An 11,122-nucleotide genomic window follows, 5' to 3' on the forward strand; every position below is an offset into this window, starting at 1 on the left:
TTAGGTCTAATACTAATCCCGAAGGTAGATGTAGAGGTAGCGTGCCGACGGCGATCACATCGACTTTGGAACCATTTCCCACGCGCACCGTCACCTCGTCCTTAACCAATCTTCGCTTAATCCGTAGCCCCTGTTTCTAGTTGCAAATATTAGCAACAGAACCAGTATCAAATACCCAGGTGCTACTGCGAGCATTAGTAAGGTACACATCAATAACATGTATATCACATATACCTTTGTTCACCTTGCCATCCTTCTTATCCGCCAAATACTTGGGGCAGTTCCGCTTCCAGTGACCAGTCTGCTTGCAGTAGAAGCACTCAGTCTCAGGCTTAGGTCCAGACTTGGGTTTCTTCTCCTGAACAGCAACTTGCTTGCTGTTCTTCTTGAAGTTCCCCTTCTTCTTCCCTTTGCTCGGGAATTGTCTTATTCATCCCTTGCATGTTATAGTTCATCACGAAGCTCTTGTAGCTTGGTGGCAGTGATTGAAGAATTCTGTCAATGACGCTATCATCCGGAAGATTAACTCCTAGTTGAATCAAGTGATTATTATACCCAGACATTTTGAGTATATGCTCACTGACAGAACTATACTCTTCCATCTTGCAGCTGTACAACTTATTGGAGACTTCATATCTCTCAATCCGGGCATTTGCTTGAAATATTAACTTCAACTCCTGGAACATCTCATATGCTCCATGACGTTCAAAACGTCGTTGAAGACCCGGTTCTAAGCCGTAAAGCATGGCACACTGAACAATCGAGTAGTCATCAGCTTTGCTCTGCCAGACGTTCATAACTTCTGGTGTTGCTCTTGCAGCAGGCCTGGCACCCAGCGGTGCTTCCAGGACGTAATTCTTCTGTGCAGCAATGAGGATAATCCTCAAGTTACGGACCCAGTCCGTGTAATTGCTACCATCATCTTTCAACTTTGCTTTCTCAAGGAACGCATTAAAATTCAACGGAACACAGCACGGGCCATCTATCTACAATTAACATAGACAAGCAAGATACTATCAGGTACTAAGTTCATGATAAATTTAAGTTCTATTAATCATATTACTTAAGAACTCCCACTTAGATAGACATCTCTCTAATCATCTAAGTGATTACGTGATCCAAATCAACTAAACCATAACCGATCATCACGTGAAATGGAGTAGTTTTCAATGGTGAACATCACTATGTTGGTCATATCTACTATATGATTCACGCTCGACCTTTCGGTCTCAGTGTTCCGAGGCCATATCTGCATATGCTAGGCTCGTCAAGTTTAACCTGAGTATTCCGCGTGTGCAACTGTTTTGCACCCGTTGTATTTGAACGTAGAGCCTATCACACCCGATCATCACGTGGTGTCTCAGCACGAAGAACTTTCGCAACGGTGCATACTCAGGGAGAACACTTTTATCTTGAAATTTTAGTGAGAGATCATCTTATAATGCTATCGTCAATCAAAGCAAGATAAGATGCATAAAAGATAAACATCACATGCAATCAATATAAGTGATATGATATGGCCATCATCATCTTGTGCTTGTGATCTCCATCTCCGAAGCACCGTCATGATCACCATTGTCACCGGCGCGACACCTTGATCTCCATCGTAGCATCGTTGTCGTCTCACCAACTATTGCTTTTACGACTATCACTACCGCTTAGTGATAAAGTAAAACAATTACATGGCGATTGCATTGCATACAATAAAGCGACAACCATATGGCTCCTGCCAGTTGCCGATAACTTGGTTACAAAACATGATCATCTCATACAATAAAATATAGCATCATGTCTTGACCATATCACAACATGCTCTGCAAAAACAAGTTAGACGTCCTCTACTTTGTTGTTGCAAGTTTTACGTGGCTGCTACGGGCTTAGCAAGAACCGTTCTTACCTACGCATCAAAACCACAACGATAGTTTGTCAAGTTGGTGTTGTTTTAACCATCGCAAGGACCGGGCGTAGCCACACTCGGTTCAACTAAAGTGAGAGAGACAGACACCCGCCAGTCACCTTTAAGCAACGAGTGCTCGCAACGGTGAAACCAGTCTCGCGTAAGCGTACGCGTAATGTCAGTCTGGGCCGCTTCATCTCACAATACCGTTGAACCAAAATATGACATGCTGGTAAGCAGTATGACTTATATCGCCCACAACTCACTTGTGTTCTACTCGTGCATATAACATCAACGCATAAAACCTGGCTCGGATGCCACTGTTGTCACGACCGAAATTTTGGGGATAAGAAATTCCCAGAAAACGGTCTTTGTGCTCACCAGCCCCAGGATTACTGTTAGCTGATGAGGCACCAACTTGATACAAGAATTCCAAGCAAGGTACAAAAATATGTAGTACAAGACCATAGTGGCCTAGGAGTACAACATTTGGTTTTCTAGTGGTTGATGGCGAAAGCGGTTGAGGTTCATCTGCGTCTATGGGACTCCATTTCCCACAAGAACAGCTGACCAGGATAACTCCTATCTTCGCACGGCTGCTATCGTCAACACGTAGGTTCCGAGGCTGTCACCGCGATGCTTATCTCCATGCGCGAAAATCTGGCCAAGACAATAGCCAGGGACATCCAGTGAGTACGTTTGAATGTACTCGCAAACATCAAGAACACAGGTATAATGTATCAAGGGTAAAATCAAATCCCGAAAATATTCTATGATCATAACGTCAGTCACGAGAAAAAACAAAAAATATTCATGATGCACGCATGTGGGTAATAATAGCCAAAATAAAATACTGGGTGCCAAACGAGGGTCTGAATGACTCCTCGAGAGGAAACTGCAAGAATAATAATGCCGGTGCCAAACAAGGGTCTGAATGACTCCTCGGGAGGAAAATGCAAGAATAATAATGCCGCAGTCGGGCGTCGGGGCGACACCACATAAAGGGCTTATAACAGAAAAAGAAAGACAGTGCGTGCCACAGTCGGACGTCTGAGCGACATCACATAAAGGGCTTATAAAAGAATAAATAAACAGCAAGCATGCCGCAGTCGGGCATCTGAGCGACACCACAGAAAGGGCTTATAAATAAAATGAATAACAAGCATGCCACGGTCGGGCGTCTGAGCGACACCACATAAAGGGCTTATGAATAAAAGTAATGGGTATCCAGGAGGTAGGACCATCCCAGGGATACTCGAAAATACAAATAAAGTAAATGGTTAGTCCACAATAATAATGATCATAATCCACATATGTCACAGTTCATAATCAAGGTTCTGGTTTAGCAGCTTCCCTCCGAAGACCGACACTAAGACCGACACTTGACCTATCCCAGACTGTAGTCCTTAACCATGGACACGGCTATTCGAATAGATGTATAATCTCTGCAGAGGGTGTACTCTTTACCCACGGGTAACGGATTTCTTTAGTCCATCGGGACTAATTCCGTCTACGGTCTTTTGATTGAAAACACGCCTGACCTGCATACACCAGCTTAACTTACCGGTGTCTGGAATCACCCACGACACCTGTCAAGCGAAACTCTAAGTGGGGAGGCTACAACCTCGACGTAGCATGGGATCACAAAATTTATACCGCGCGCAAACTAGGGGAGCTACCCCTTCGGCTACAACCGAAACATCCATGCCCCCGGACCGGATGACTGGCTTTAATCCATGGCCATGGGACCCTCATCCCGGCCTCTCTGTACGGTGTGTGCTAGACAGGGGTTGACAACTTACTGAACCGTACCCTACCTAAGGCAGGGACAAGTGGTAGTGCCAGGCAAGTATGGGGGTTACTGGAGAAGACTCGATCTAAGGCCGACTCAGGAGGTTCAAGTGTTCCCTGCATGATTAGCATGACAAAAGTATTTCCATTAACAGGTAGACTTATCACTCGTCAAGCCTCACCATGCCATACCGGACATACTCGTCCCGACGAGGTACTAGGGACAAGCCCGTGTCTACCCAAGACCACGACTTTCCCGGCTTCCTTCCGGTATGCAAGGGGAGCTTACGAGGATGAATACCATCACCAACATATCCATTATCACAGCAAATAAAAACTCCACCAAGCACTTATGCATATGACTTTTATCGTCACATAAAATAGCGTACGCTCCAAGTCAAGTTGATGTTATAAACGCATCAACAACATCCAAAATTATTAACCAGGGTTCAGGATGCTTGCCTTCAAGTGTATGCATGTGGGGGTGCACTTTTGAAGGTTGCCTTCCCTCCAAAAATCCTATTTTGAGAAATATTCAAATAACACACATTTCAAAAACAGAACAAAAAGTCTCAAATATTTTTGAAATAAATCTTAAAATAAGCTAGATGAAATTTGAGGTAGGTAGGAAAAAGAATCAACTCATTTGGAGTTTTATTTTAAAAGTTATAGCCAGTCAAACATCAGTCAAAGTTCTGTTTTATTTAAAATCAGAAAAAGGAAAACGCTGCGGGGAAGAATACGTTTTCAAAGCAGAGGTGACGTACTCCGGTCTTTGCGCTATCACTTAAACAGAGAGGGCGGCCGCGCGGGTCACTGACAGTGGGTCCAGAGGGCCCACTGGTCAGGTTTGACTGGTCTCCCTCTCCCTCCTTTCTCTGTGCCCGAACGGTGGCGGGGCTCCGGCGATCGCCGGCGACGAACGGCGGCTCCTCGAGGGCATCTGAGGGCAGGGATGGGTTGGCCAGACCGAGGCGGTCCTCTCGGTGGGCGTTATGCAGGTGGGGACGGAGGAGGTCACCGGCGGCGAGCTTCGCGGCGGAGGGGGCTACGGTGGTGAAGTGATATTTGGGTTCTGGTGGTCCTTGGTCGAGCCTGAGGCGCTGGGCAGCTCTGCAAGACTACGGGGGAGTTCTTGGTGGCGTTGGATAGGCGGGGGAAGCTCCGGTTGCGACGAACGGCACTGGATTGCGGCGGCGACCGAGCTGGCCGGAGACGAGGAAGAAAGGACTTTCTCGTCGATTGCTGGTTGTGGGAGGGCTATGGGGGTGGCCTGGGGTTGCTTGAGTGATCGGTTGAGCTCGGGGTCCCTTTAAATAGGCACTCGAGGCTGTCTCCCGCGGTGGCAGAGGATAAGATCGCCGGCGACCACTTTACTGTTGTTGCAGGGCATCGTGGCGGCGACGAAAGCATGCCGACGAGCAAGTGGATGAGCACGGGCTGTTCCCCGGGGCAGCTGGCGCGCACGGGTGCCTTGGGCGGCGCCGTCCACGGCAGTGCCCACTGCCGACACCGGCGTGCCGCCAAGGCGGCGCTGTAGGGCGCCAGGGAGAGCTTGGAGGGTACTGGAGAGAGGGCGAGTGCTTGGCGTGGTTCAGCAGGCGAGCAGGGGTCAGAGATGGGACGCGACGAGGGTGGCAGTGCGGCGCGGCGACTCTATCCGGACCTACACATAGGGTACGCGATATGGCTTGACCCTATCCGGACCTACACATTGCTCCACCTTTTTCTTCTTGTTATTCTTTACAGCTCACATCAATTTCTGGAGCTAGCAAGGGCCCCCTTCTAGGCCCCTTATATATACTGGATTATCGATCCTCTCAAAGGATCCTACACCAAGGTGAAAAGCGGCACAGACGTGCGGTAGAATGTCCAAAGGATCTTCTGGATCATCTGTTCAAATTTAGGACCTGTATACAGCTTTCCCTTGTTCTCGGCATGTAAAATAGTCGTGATGCTTATTGCATCTTCTGTAACAATACGTTTTGACGTACCACTCAGATTATAATGGAAACAGTTTCGCCCAGCCTTGTTTGGTATTGGCCCTTTTTCTGATTTCCAACTTTACATTCAAATTGGCATATACACCTCGGTACGACTTAAATCGCCAGGGGCTCTATTCAAGCCAAATACATATCTTCAACAATAGAAAGTCCGAACACTCTCAGAGTATACTTTGGCGTCCCGAATACTGCATTATATGCATCGGCTCCGAATCACGTCTTTGGTCAATAGTTGGGTTGCCCGGCTCTTGTGCTTGCCACTTTATGTTCCGTTTTTGGCTAAGGTTGTAAAGGGAGAACTACTGCGATTGTGTTTCTGGCTAGCCCGGTGTAACACCCCGCATGTAACTTGCCACATTTGTAACTCCGACTCTTGCCATTTTTGGCTATGCGTTATGATATTTCCTCCGTGGTCGGGTTTTGTCTTTCGTTTTGCATTTTGTCATGTCATGATTTTTCATATCATGTCATCATGTGCATTGCATTTGCATACGTGTTCGTCTCTTGCATCCGAGCATTTTCCCCGTTGTCCGTTTTGCAATCCGGCGCTCCTATCTCCTCCGGTGCACCCCTCTTGTTTTCTTTTGTGTGCGGGTGTCAAACATTCTCGGAATGGACCGAGGCTTGTCAAGTGGCCTTAATATACCACCCGGAGACCACCGGTCAAGTTTCGTTCCATTTGGAGGTCGTTTGGTACTCCAACGGTTAACCGGGCATCCGCAAAGTCCATTTGTGTGTCCAGCAAAAAACCCCTAAAACCAGCCCAAAAACCACCAAACTCTCTTCCATGCTCTAGGTCGTTCGATCGCGATCGTGTGGGCGAAAACCGCACCTCATTTGGAGCCTCTTAGCTCCCTCTACCTATAAATATGCATCTCCCCCGAGATACGAAACGCAGACGAACCCTAGCTCCGTTCCCTCTCCGCCACCGGACACGTCCGGACCGGACCGGACGCGTCCGCCGCCGCACCCCGGCGAATCCGGAGCTGACACGTCAGCGCTCCGGCCTCCCACCGCCGCCGGCCCGGCGAGCCCGAGGAGGGCCCGCCCGAGCCCGCACTCGCCCGCCGCCGCCCGAGCCAGGCGCCGTCGCCCCGGGCCCGCACTCGCCGGCCACCGCCCGCACCATTGCCACCGGCCGCCGCCGCGCGCCCTGGCCGCCGCCGCCGCCCCGCACCGACCGCCGCCCGCCGGCGCGCCTCCCCTCCTCCTCCGGCCGCAGCCCGAGGCCCCGCCGCCTCCTCCCTCCGCCGGAGCTCGGTGCTTCCTCCCTCTTCTCTCCCGCCGGCGAGCTCCCTGAGGATTCGGCCCCGATCCAGATCTGTACGAGCTCGTTGACTTTTCTCGATCTAAAAATTCTTCCAAGTATTTTTTTTCTTTTACAGCATATGCTCATGTTCCTCGGTGCAGAACTTCTTGTATGTAGCTCCGTTTCGCGCGCGTAATATGTCAAATTGTTTGTCTCGTGATGCTCTACATTTTGTTCAATTGCACCATGTTCATTAGAGGTCATCTTGATTCCCAAATCTCTGTTGGAAGAAGGCTAGTTGCTGTTATCTGCTGGTTCTTATCAGAACTTGGAGATTTGTCATTTTTGTATCTTTAAATCTGTGCATCTTATGGGCATAAGCTCTACATGTGTTTTGTTGTATGACATGCCATCTTTCCAAAGGTGTATGCCATGTATTTTTGTGATCTCCGTGGTGACTAGCACAAGCTTGCAAAGTAGGCTCCGTAATGTTTCTGATTTCAGGGACTTGGTGATTTCTCTGTCCTTGTCTGCTGTTATTTTGTTGCCATGTAAACTTGATGCTACAGTGAGATCCATGCATATTTTGGAGATGTTCAGTAAGGATGTTTTATAGCTATAGTTGTAATTGATCTATTCCTGCCCTTGTTTGCAATTATGGAGTACCATAGCATGATTCAATCTTGCTCTACTTTTGCTATAAAATATTTCTGGCAGATTCTTAACATGATATGCAATTTTTTCAAGCTTGTTGTAGTTGATCCATTCATGCTATGCTTTTGTTCTTGCCATGGATAGCTTCATAAACATGCCATCTTACTGTAGGTAGGCTTGTTTTGTCATGCATTTCTCTGTAGTGAGGGCATCAAGCTCACCAACATGCCTACATATTATTATTTCTGCCAAGTCTGAAACCTGATAACGAAACTTGCTATGTTTACATGCTTGCCATCATATCTTCTGGTCCTTTTTGGCTTATGGTCAGTAAGGGACTTGTGTCATATGCATTTAGTAGAACACTGCCATGCCTTGTTTTTCTATATTAAGTTCCTGTAGCATGTTGATTTCATGCTCTGAACATTGCTACCTGATGCTGTTTTCTGCCATGTCCAGTTTTTACCAAGTCTGTGAACCTGTTATCTTTTGCACTTTTGCCATGCTTGTTTGAGCTTGTTATGTTGTGATATAGCCGTAGCTCAGTGTTCATCTTTTGTCAAGCATCTCCTGTAGATTACTGCCATGTGCTTTGTTGCTATGTTGGAGTGCGGTAACATTGTTGCTTGTTGCATTCTAAGTGCTATCATGCTGTTAATCGCAGATTCGTGTCATTCTTGTTTTGCTTGCCATTTGCAAACCGTGCATCCGTTTCCGGTGATCTTTATATCGATTTCGACTGAAATCATCTCATCTTTCCAGTGGCATGCTTGGTTGCCAAGTTACTTCCTTGTTCATCATTTTCCTTCCGGAGCACGCATATGCATCGCACATCATATCTTGCATACCATACATGTTTTGCATCATGTTGCTTGTGCATTCCTCGTGATTGATTGTGGTTCCATTGCTTGTGTTCTTGTCTTGGGTAGAGCCGGGAGACGAGTTCTTGAACGAGGAACCTGTTGAGTACGCTTACGAGGATCGAGCTTTCGACAACTCTGAGAACCTTGCAGGCAAGATGACCACCCCTCGAAATCACTTCTATCTTTGCTTTGCTAGTTGTTCGCTCTATTGCCATGCTGCGCTACCTATCACTTGCTATATCATGTCTCCCATATTGCCATGTCAGCCTCTAACCATCATTTCCTAGCAAACCGTTGATTGGCTAAGTTACCGCTTTTGCTCAGCCCCTCTTATAGCGTTGCTAGTTAAAGTTTGTTCCATGTCGGAACATGGATATGTTGGGATATCACAATATCTCTTATTTAATTAATGCATCTATGTATTTGGTAAAGGGTGGAAGGCTCGGCCTTATGCCTGGTGTTTTGTTCCACTCTTGCCACCCTAGTTACTGATACACCGGGATTATATTCCTTGAGTTTGCGTTCCTTACACGGTCGGGTGATTTATGGGACCCCCTTGACAGTTCGCATTGAATAAAACTCCTCCAGCAAGGCCCAACCTTGGTTTTACCATTTTCCACCTAAGCCTTTTCCCCCGGGTTTTCGCGAGCCCGAGGGTCATCTTTATTTTAAACCCCCGGACCAGTGTTCCTTCGAGTGCTGGCCCAAACTGGGCGATGTCCGGCGCCCCCTGGGCAACCAGGGTCTATGCCAACCCGACGTCTTGCCCATCCGGTGTGCCCTGAGAACGAGATATGTGCAGCTCCTATCGGGATTTGTCGGCACATTCGGGTGGCTTTGCTGGTCTTGTTTTACCATTGTCGAGATGTCTTGTAAACCGGGATTCCAAGACTGATCGGGTTTTTCCGGGAGAAGGTTTATCCTTCGTTGACCGTGAGAGCTTATGATGGGCTAAGTTGGGACACCCCTGCAGGGTATTATCTTTCGAAAGCCGTGCCCGGGGTTATGAGGCAGATGGGAATTTGTTAATGTCCGGTTGTAGAGAACTTGTCACTTGACCCAATTAAAATACATCAACTGCGTGTGTAGCCGTGATGGTCTCTTCTCGGCGGAGTCCGGGAAGTGAACACGGTCTGAGTTATGTATGACGTAAGTAGGAGTTCAGGATCACTTCTTGGTCATTGCTAGATGACGACCGTTCCGTTGCTTCTCTTCTCGCTCTCTTTTGCGTATGTTAGCCACCATATATGCTTATTGCTGCTGCAGCTCCACCTCATTACACCATCCTTTCCTATAAGCTTAAATAGTCTTGCTCTCGCGGGTGTGAGATTGCTGAGTCCCCGTGACTCACAGGTTCTACCAAAACAGTTGCAGGTGTCGACGATGCCAGTACCGATGATGGGGTCGATCTCAAGTGGGAGTTCGACGAGGAACGTGGTCATTACTATGTGTCTTTTCCTGATGATCAGTAGTGGAGCCAAGTTTGGACGATCGGGGATCTAGCATTTGGGGTTGTCTTATTTTCATCTGGATCTTGACCGTAGTCGGTCTATGTTTGTATTTTGGATGATGTATGAATTATATTTATGTATTGTGTGAAGTAGCGATTGTAAGCCAACTCTTTATCCCATTCTTGTTCATTACATGGGATTGTGTGAAGATGACCCTTCTTGCGACTAAACCACTATGCGGTTATGCCTCTAAGTCGTGCCTCGACACGTGGGAGATATAGCCGCATCGTGGGCGTTACAAGTTGGTAATCAGAGCCATCCCCGACTTAGGAGCCCCCTGCTTGATCGAATCGCTGGCGTTGTTGAGTCTAGAACAAAAATGTTTTGAGTCTTAGGATTATATATATCGGAGAGTAGGATTCTTTTTACTCCTCAGTCCCTTCGTCGCTCTGGTGAGGCCTACTGACGTAGAAGTTTTGACTATTCTCTCCTCAAATTTCACTAAAAAAAATTTAGGATCACGCGGGTATCTTGGAATCGTTCCGATGGTTTTGTGACGAGAACATTGTTCTTGGTGCCTCCTGTCATTTAGGGGTTGTGGCAGTGTCCCGGGGAGTTGAGCTCTGAGGTGTTGTCGTCACAATTTTATCGTTGCAGTTCTGGAATACCTGAGTTTCGCCGACATCAAAATCTCTTTTATGCAGTTGTTGGTGAGATCACCTCGACGCCACCCAGTACTGGGGCGGGAGTTCGGGAGTATTGCCATAACTTGTATAACGGATGTTTTTCGAAGGTTGAGGTAAACGATTTCCGAAGGTTTCTTGGTTATGTGTTGACGGATGGATACAACTGGATCTAGGGATTGTTAGTTTGGGTGATATATTTTGTGTCCCCTGTATCCCTAACACCAGATTGCATAACCAGAAAGTTTCGGGAGTTTATAAGTGGGAATTCAAGTAGCCTTAGGATATCTTTCCGACAGACGCATGATATGAGATTAGGGTTCGACGTCTAGTGGTCCGCCTGTACACGGTTGGTTTTACAGTGGTCTCGTAGTGTCTTAAAGAGTCCTTGGCTATGCCGACTCGGGGACGCTTCGTATGTCATGTGCACAGCCTTGTACATGATGGTGCTGTACAATTGAGCCCGTGTGGGCCCCACCACGAAAACTTCGGACGAAACCTCTATCATATGTTTGTTCCGGCTTATTTTGC

At 47.5% G+C, this 11,122-nt stretch overlaps 1 long non-coding RNA gene across 1 annotated transcript; it reads left to right on the plus strand.

Moving 5' to 3' along the window:
• The first annotated feature begins 6,857 nt into the window (after positions 1-6,857).
• Positions 6,858-10,254, plus strand: LOC141022376 (uncharacterized). The gene is made up of 3 exons (XR_012183666.1): positions 6,858-7,014; positions 8,524-8,607; positions 9,826-10,254. It is a non-coding gene; the product is annotated as an uncharacterized lncRNA (long non-coding RNA).
• Positions 10,255-11,122: the final 868 nt, after the last annotated feature.

This window comes from Aegilops tauschii, chromosome 5, assembly GCF_002575655.3.
Source record: "Aegilops tauschii subsp. strangulata cultivar AL8/78 chromosome 5, Aet v6.0, whole genome shotgun sequence".
In the NCBI taxonomy this organism is placed as follows: Eukaryota; Viridiplantae; Streptophyta; class Magnoliopsida; order Poales; family Poaceae; genus Aegilops; species Aegilops tauschii.